We start from the raw sequence: 9,160 nt of genomic DNA on the forward strand, positions 1-9,160 counted from the left end.
TTTAGATGTGAATTGAATCAAACCTCCCCCTCATTGCTACTCCACATTGTTGTTGTTGTTTTAGAAAAGATTGCTATTAGCAATCTTAAGAACAAGTAACGAATCCTTTACTAGGTGAGCATGTGACTGTGCCATTCTTTTTTGTTTACTCATACACATCTCTGAGCCTACTGAGTCAGTGGGTAAATGATGTTGTCAAGGCAACAGCTCACGCCATCACTACATGGAAGACATGGATCTCCTCAGACAAAGGATCATTTCAAAGCACTAATATCTGATGTACAGCCAGGTCCACCACTGTTAAATAAACATTTTTCATGGTTCCCTCCAAAGAATATTAAATTCTAGAAGTTGTTCTGATGTGGACAGAGGAATGGCAAAGGTGTTTTTTTAATTCCAGGTCAAGCCAGTGATTATAATCTGATGCTTGCAGGGCTGCGTGTTGTTCATTGCAGAAAGAGCCTCTTTTATTACATGAAATCCTGGATGAGAGATGATACCAATTCGGGGAGAACCAGCCCTTGCTGCCCAACTTATCTTTAGCATTAGGAAATATCCAATTTAAAAGGAAAAACAAAACAAAACAAAACTATTGTGTTTCCTCACTCCCCTGCCGCAGCCCAGGAACTTCTTTAGAAGGCTTGCCTGCTAATCATTGGTAGAAAACATGCCTGCTGTTGCTCAGAAGGCAAGAAAAAGCATTAAAACAAACAAACAGAAGATTGGCACAGAGCAAATGCCTCACCTCTGAGAGCAGCAGGGGCTTGAGTGATTCAAGCAGCTATGTGACAGTTCAGAACATTACTAAAGGGAAGACAGAGAATTTGACACTTGATCTCCACCCTGGGGTGCAAAGCTCACGGAAAAACCACCCTTTTGTCTAGATAGAACAGTTTAGCAGTCTGATCTTAAACACATTCGACATCCTACTGATTTCAGTAGAAAGCTATTTCATGCAATATTCAGGGTCTAGAGGGCTCCCAATGTAATTTCTGTTACTGTGTGTATTATATGCAACACATTCCCTGAGTAGGTTGGGCAGAAAGAGAGTTGTGTTACGGACAAGAAAGTTAGGATTAAAGCCAATATACCTGGGACTTAGAAGTAGAGCTTGTTAGTAGTTTCGTGTGTGTGTGTGTGTGTGTGTGTGTGTGTGTGTAAATGAATATATTTTAAAAGGATTTCAGTGGCTGCCAGTTCATTTCCAACCATAATTCAATGGTGGTGTTTTTCATCTATAAGGTCTCAGCCTTGAGATGGACAACTTCTGGCCTCAAGGCTGCGCGTATCCCTTGACCTAATTTCATATTATGTGGGGCAGAGGAGGAGCGAAGACCCAATTTTACCTTTGGACTTGCCAGTCACTTTTGCTCTGGCCCTGCGTATCACTAGCTTCAGCCCCATTTACCACCCCCCCACAGATTACGCCTGGGAATATGCCCCTCAACAACAACAAAAAGATCCCCTTTCTGCCCTGGGTGGTAGTGGTATATTTAAAGGATTGTCACTAGAGGCTCAACTCTAGGTGCTCCCACCATCTGAGATGGCCTTATCTCTATGTGATATATGGAATAAATCACAATATCAGCTTATGGCTTTAGGACTACCGAGATCTTGCTGACCTATTTAAAATAATAAAGAAACCATCAAAACTTCTCAAGGGAATTAAATATTTGTTTTGTCTAAAATGCTTTTATCCTGCATTTCAAAATGATATTTCAGTGTAGCACAGGCATAGGCAACCTTCAGCCCTCCAGATGCTTTGGACTACAATCCCCATCATCCCTGACCACTGGTCCTGTTAGCTAGGGATCATGGGAGTTGTAGGCCAAAACATCTGGAGGGCCGAAGGTTGCCTATGCCTGGTGTAGCATATAATACAGGTTTGAGACATCTATGAAGTGGGCTGCATATAAAAGGATCAGTGCCCTCCCATGCTTGGCTCCTCCCCCTGGCTCCTCCCAGTCCCCACACATTATGGTACATGTCATCAGCCCCCTCCCCTATTTTATCCAAGTTGTTTCACCTGAATCAGTGTCTGACTCAACAGTAACAGAAAAAGATCAAGCTGCTTTACTACTCACCGTGGCCATGAGCTGTAGGTGTTAGAAACAAGGGGTTCTAGCTCCATGGCTAGGGGGCTGCTCATACAGAAAGAGTTTTGTAATGCTGTACAGGCAAAGATTTAAAAGACAGCAGGGGTTGGGGGTAGGTTTCAGGTCTCCCCCTTGCCATGGGAATGTGTGATAACATAGATGGAACTGCGGGACCTTTGACCATAAACAATATTAGTTCTACCTTTATTAGCAGCAGCAAATTGATAGATTGCATGACTGTGGGAGATAAAAACACGGATGCCAATGGAACAGAGGTAACTCAGGCTATAAAACACTTTGAGCATGGATAAGCTCTCACCACAGGTGAAAACTACACAGTGCAGGCAGAAGGAAGATAAATTCCTGCAGGTACTCATTTATCGTGAATTTAGACATGAGAACCAAACATGATAAATGTAGAACGATATATATCTTGAGAAAGGGATAAATGGAAGTGAGGGAGTGATTACCGATAGTGTGGGTAATAAATGCAGAAGTGACTGTATCAGTGGAAATATGCTTATATAAAGGATTGCTAATGTTGCACCTGCAACCTATAATAAAAAAAACAACATTATTATTCTTAGTAAACATCTCTTCAAAAAATCCCCCCTTCCCCCCTTCCCTCGCCACCTTCTGTAGTATCTTATGTTATAATTTTCTTACTGCATCTTAAAATTAAGTCCAATTATTTTTAATCCCTAATATTTCTTCGACAAATATACTTAACAGTTTGTTCTAAGTTAATTCTGCTAATGACTTTAATTGTTTACAATAGCTTTTCAGATAGTCTACGTATTTTGCCCATTCCGTATTAAAAGTTTTTCTTCTTGGTTTCTTATACTTCCAGTAAGTTCTGCCTTTTCAGCATAGTCCATTAACTTAATCTGCCACTCCTCCTTGGATGAGACTGTATCTTCTTTCCATTTCTGAGCAAGCATCATCTGGGCAGCTGTCGTTGCATACATAAACAGTTTTTTTGGTCTCTCCGTACCTCTGTACCTAATATTCCTAAAAGAAAAGCTTCTGTTTTTTTAGTAAAAATTATCTTCAACATTTTTTTAAACTCATTATAAATCAATTCCCAGAAAGCTTTTACTACCTTACAATATCACCACATATGATAAAAAGTACCTTCTTCATTTCCAGCATCTTATTTCAATTTATACATTTTTGCTAATTTACTAGGAATTAAATACCATCTATACATCAATTTATAATTTTATTTCTGTGTATTAGCATGCTGTAAATTTCAAATATACATTCAATAACCTTTCTGATGCTACCATCTCAATATTGTGACCTATATCACAATATGCCCTGTGTATCATCACTGATTTCACCTGTTCATCCTTTGCTTACCATTCCAATAATAGTTTATACATTTTAGAGAGTATTTTATCTTTATTTTCTATTAGATTTCTTCTAATTGTGAGTTCTGATGCAAAAAACTGATTTTTAATCCAGTTTAAATGTTTCATTAAGCTGGTGATATTGTAACCAATCAGTTTCTAATTCTCTTACTTCTTCAAACCTCTTTAGCTATAGCACTTGACCTATATCGATTAATGAGTCTTTATACATCGCCCAATCACTTCTCATATTCCATTTTTCACTGATATAGCCTCAATTGGGGAAAGTCACTACGGTGTTTTTCTGTCCACCAGATTTTTGTATTTCCTGATGACATGATTCATAAAATCTTTATGCATTTTTGCCACAAATATGCATGCCATCCGAACCTGTTAGCATGACCTTCCAGGTCTAGCACCTGGGTGTTTTTCAATGTTATCCACTCCCTTTACCAGCAAAGACAGGACACTTCATAATATAATCTCAAGTCTCTGACTTTTGCCTTACATTACAGAATTCCCTCTGCCAGCCGAAAGTGCAATAAGGCCAGCTTCCCTCAAGAGGAGGAATTCCAGCAGCTGTGGAGGAGGGACAGATGAACAACTCACCTCCTCCACTGATGGTCTCTGCTGCTAACCTCCAAAAGCAAAGTGTTGGTTCTCCAGCAGCCTGTCCAATTTGTCATGACTGAGGTTGCTTTCTAGCTTCATGTTACATTGCTTCTTCCCATTACATGTATAAATCTGTGGTTTTCACATGATTTAGAACTGCTTCTGTTGTTTCTCAATTTTTCTTTGAGTCTGAACTCCTAGCAACCTCCCCTCTCTCCCTGGTTCTGGCCCATTTCAAATCATTACATCTTCAAACTAAACGGTTTACTCTTGTAATTTCCCAAGGCAAGAAAACTGATGCTCGAAGCATTCTGTGACTTCCTTTATTTAGAAGCTTCATCAGCACAGCTGTGCTTTTCAATAAACTGGATTTAGAAAAATAAAGATTCAAAAATATAACCTTTAGATAAGCTGTGTTCTGGATTTGTCTTCCTTAGTATCCTGTTTCAACATGTTTTCATATTGTAAATTCAATTTAACAATTAAAACAGCAAACCCGAGAAACGTTTTTATGTTTTATTGTCACAACAATAAGCAGAACGGACACTTTATTATAAGAAACATTGATGCAATTTTAATTACACTTTTCAGGGAAAGAATGAAAGAGTAAACCAAGAAACAAAACCTCATTTACTCTACCTGACTGTATCTCATCAGCTATCGCTGACAAGACTTTCATCTTCCTTTCCTTTCTAAGGATTAATTTAACTGTGATAGCAAGCAAGAACAACGGCCGTACAATGATGAATGTGTGGTTGCCTTGCCTGTCCATGCAGTGTTAAAAGGCCAGGATTTGTAGGCCAGGCAAGCTCATATTGCGATGCCCGAGAGACCAGGGTTCTAATCCCCACTAAGCTGCGAAGCTCACTGGGTAACCTTGGACCAGTAACCACCTCTTAGCCCCACACACTTCCCGGGTTTGTTGTGAGGATAATATGGAGTAGGAGAGAGCCATGTACACCACCTTGAGCTCCTTGGAGAAAGGTGAGATATAAAAGCAAAAATACATCAATACATAATGAGATGCCAAATACATTCAATATCACACAGGCCAGTTTTCTTGCCCTCTGAGTTGTGTTTAAATCCGGCCTGACTGACTCAAGCCTTTCCTACTTTGTGGATTAGGCATGGGGTGATCTCTTTCAGTCAGATGACACAGGCTGAAGTCTATAACACCCCTTTTCAGGACAGACAAAAGAAAGTTCTTCATGCAGCACACCATTAAATTATGGAATTCATTCCCACAAGAAGCAGTGATGGCCCCCAACTTGGGTAGCTTTAAAAGAGGAAAATACAAACTCATGGAGGGTAAGCGGCTACTAACAATGATGTATGTGTTGTACTTCCACGGTTGGAGGCAGTATACCTCTGAATAGCCATTGCTTGAAATCACATATGGGGAGAGTGCTGTAGGCTTTCATCCTGCTTGCAGGCTTACTATAGCATAGCCTTCAACATTTGGCTGGTGAAAATTGGGATACACCTCTTTTCACTAAAAGACACACATCTTATTTTCCACATAGTATTTGACTCCCTCACCTTGTCCCTCAGCTCAGCTCTGGCCAGCTCCTCTCCCTGCACCATAGGCTGTTGTGGTGGCAGTTTCTGGTGCTCCTGCTGAGGCAGCAGAGACGGCTCTCAGTCCTGGCCGGTCTCTGAAATGAGCAGCCAGGAGCAGCAGAGGAAGTGACCAGGGTAGGGTTACCATATTTCACAATGAAAATCCGGACAGCTTTTTTTTTGGGGGGGGGGGGAGTTGTTGAAGTTGTTGAGTTATTTTTAAGGAAAATTGCCAATAATGACACTGCCAGCATGCGTTGCCGTATGTCCGGATTTTTCCAGACATTTTAGTCATTTACGCTCAGACACTGCTTCCAACTGCAGTCTTCTGGCTATGTCTGGGAAACTCCAGATGTATGGCAACCCTAGGCCAGAGCTGTGTGGGGTCCGCCATTCCTGGCATTGGACCCATGGCTGCTTACGAGGCTGACTATGGCTGTAGCTACCTGGTGGCCATTATCCAGGGCCCATCAGTGCAGCCACCTGTGGGGCCCTACATAAACAGGGGTGGCTTCACCAGCGGCATACAGCCACTGCACAAGGGCACCATGGGGGCCTTCCTTCTTGTAGTCAGGGCATCCAGTCTTGGTAGCTCCAGAGGATGGAGTGCCGTTGTTCAGCCCCTTGTTGCTGACTGGGAAACAGTGAGGCAGGCAGCCAGAAAAGCAGTGCTTCCCCTCCAACATTCATCTTTTGGGGCTGCACTCTTGCAGAAGCCAAAATGGGACATCCTGGAATGTAAACAGAAGCTGGGGTGGCTTCTGTAGTTCCTGGGTGTCCTGCACAAAGTGGGACAGTTGATTGGTATGCTATAGGCATCTGGTTAGTCTTTGTGAGAAATGGATGCTGAACTCGTTGGGTTTTTGGCCTGATCAAGCAGGGCTCTTATTACATTCATGTGATAACTAAGCCCTATTGAGCACAATAGGGCTTACATCCGAGATGTTGATGGTGAACAAAATGCTATAATGCTATTTGAAAGAGTTCATTACATGGTGATGCGATTGATGGCAAGTAAGAGAGTTGGGGGCCACTGAGGGCAGTGTGAATGAATAAGCAAACACTGTCAGTGAATACCTAAAACATGAAAGGGAAGAGGCGGTTTTTGGCACTGCTGAAAATGGTCAAGAATAACTGTGAGCAGTTGTGGCTCAGCTCTAGTTTTAGGTGTGAAAATGAAAATGCTTTGAACTGACAGCCGCTGATCTACCTGAAAATAGGAACTGGGTAGTTTAATCTTTCACAGGAGGTTGTGGGCAGTTTTCATTCTATGTGCCAGCCCTATCATTACAACACAAACAGAGCTCTTCTCAGCATGGAATAACTAAGGAAGAGAATTGAAGATTCTAAAAACTCAGCTGCAAGGAGTTCAAAAGAGTTCAAAAGAGACGGCAGCTGAGCAATGTCTTCCCAGGAATTCCAGCTCACAAACACTGCAGGAGACCTGCAATTCAAGCTCTAGTAGTTAGTTGCACCTCTGGAGGTTTTGCATGATTCCCAACAGGCAGTTTGGGCATTGACCTTTTGTTACTTCAGTTTAGAATAGCAGGATGTACAGATAGGGTTCCCTCTCTTTGCAATCTCAACAAACATATTTTAAAGATATGTATTAAAACAAGTATGAATACCTACCAGATAAATAGAAGCAAAATAGTTTCACTGCCGTGTGCTTTTTTTTTTTTTTTTGTAACAGCTGTTGCAATTGTGCCCCTTAAGAACAACAGGACTCTCAGAGTCCAGATTGTCTCTTCCTGTCAGAGACCACCTTGTGGGTACTTTGTCATTCGGACTTAGATACCCTTCTCATCCCAGGACCTATAAACTAGCCTGTTTTCTGTAATGAAACACTCATTATCTACAGTCCCCCCCAAAAGTGGTTCCCTAGCTCCCACCACCACCTCGGACTACTTAAAAATTGCTGAGGGTCTTGGCGGACAATTTAATGGTTTTTCTGTTTGTTGGATCAGTTGCAATGCATTGCGCTAGATATTGCATGATTTTTAATTGCATTTTTACAGACACGCTGTGGACCACCTGAATGAAGCTCATCTGTGGAACACAGAAAGGGTAGTCCCTTCATAAGCTTGCTGTGGTGTAGAGGTTCGCCTTTTCTCACCCTAGTACTGCTCCCCACACCATCTCTCTCTCCTGGCTTACCACAGGGTTTACTAATTTGTGCCTGTTTCCTTAAACTTCCCGGTACCATTATCTCTTCATGTAATCTGACTTCTTTCTCTCCTTGTTTCCATTTCCTTGCTCTGCAGCTTGTCAATAGTCTGCAAATCCTTCAAATTATGGTAATTTTGCCTCTCTTCCTATATCCCTGGGGTCTCTCTCTGCTGTTTTGGCTTTTATGCAGATGCTGGGGGTGTCTGGGTTGTCTTCCAGAATCATTGTCATCTCATGGCACCACTTCCAGCCTGTCCACACCTGTATCTGGTTGGGCCAGCTAAGAAGTGACACAGAAGGCAGCAGCAGTCCATGAGTTCTCCTGACACCAGCTATTTTGTTACTGAAAAAAGTGAAGGCTGACTTCTTCACTTAGGAGCAATGGAATGCTAGCAAAGGAACTTGTTTTGGTAAAGCACAACTGGCTTTGATTGACTGAGTCTCTTTCTGTGCTGTTTTTCATTCAAATGAATCCCAAGGCAGCTTACAAACAATAAATAACAACAACATGATAAAACATCACAAATACAGTATAAATTATATAGAATAATAGGCAAATTATCAATTAAATAATTGCAATCTATAAGATGCTGCTAACAAACCAACAAATAAAGAATAAGATAAACATCACAATTAAAACAAAATTCGTATAATAATAATAATAATAATAACAATAATAATAATAAATTTTATTTATATCCCGCCCTCCTCAGCCGAAGCCGGGCTCAGGGTGGCTAACAACAATCAAATAATCAAACAATCAAATAATCCAACATTCTAAAAACATTTCATTATAAAAATTAATTAAAATCAAATTAATGGCAACCGTTAAGCAAATTGTGTGCAGGTTGCCAGAGGAGGGAGTCAGGCTGCGCCCTGACCAAAGGCCTGGTGGAACAACTCTGTCTTGCAGGCCCTGCGGAAAGATGTCAGGTCCCGCAGGGCCCTAGTTTCTTGTGACAGAGCGTTCCACCAGATTGGAGCCGCAGCCGAGAAAGCCCTGGCTCTAGATGAGGCCAGCCTAACCTCTCTGTAGCCTGGGACCTTCAGGAAGTTTTTATTTGCAGATCGTAGGTTCCTCTGTGGGGCATACCAGGAGAGGCGGTCCCGTAGGTACGAGGGTCCTAGGCCGTATAGGGCTTTAAAGGTTAAAACCAGCACCTTAAACCTGATCCTGTACTCCACCGGGAGCCAGTGCAGCTGGTATAGTACCGGATGAATGTGATCTCGCAGCAAAGACCCCATAAGGAGTCTTGCCGCGGCATTCTGCACCCGCTGGAGTTTCTGGGTCAGTCTCAAGGGCAGCCCCATGTAGAGCGAGTTACAATAGTCCAGTCTGGAGGTGACTGTCGCGTGGATCACAGTGGCTAG

The sequence above is a fragment of the Podarcis pityusensis genome (genome assembly GCF_964106645.2).
Source record: "Podarcis pityusensis genome assembly, chromosome: 3".
Lineage (NCBI taxonomy): Eukaryota > Metazoa > Chordata > Lepidosauria > Squamata > Lacertidae > Podarcis > Podarcis pityusensis.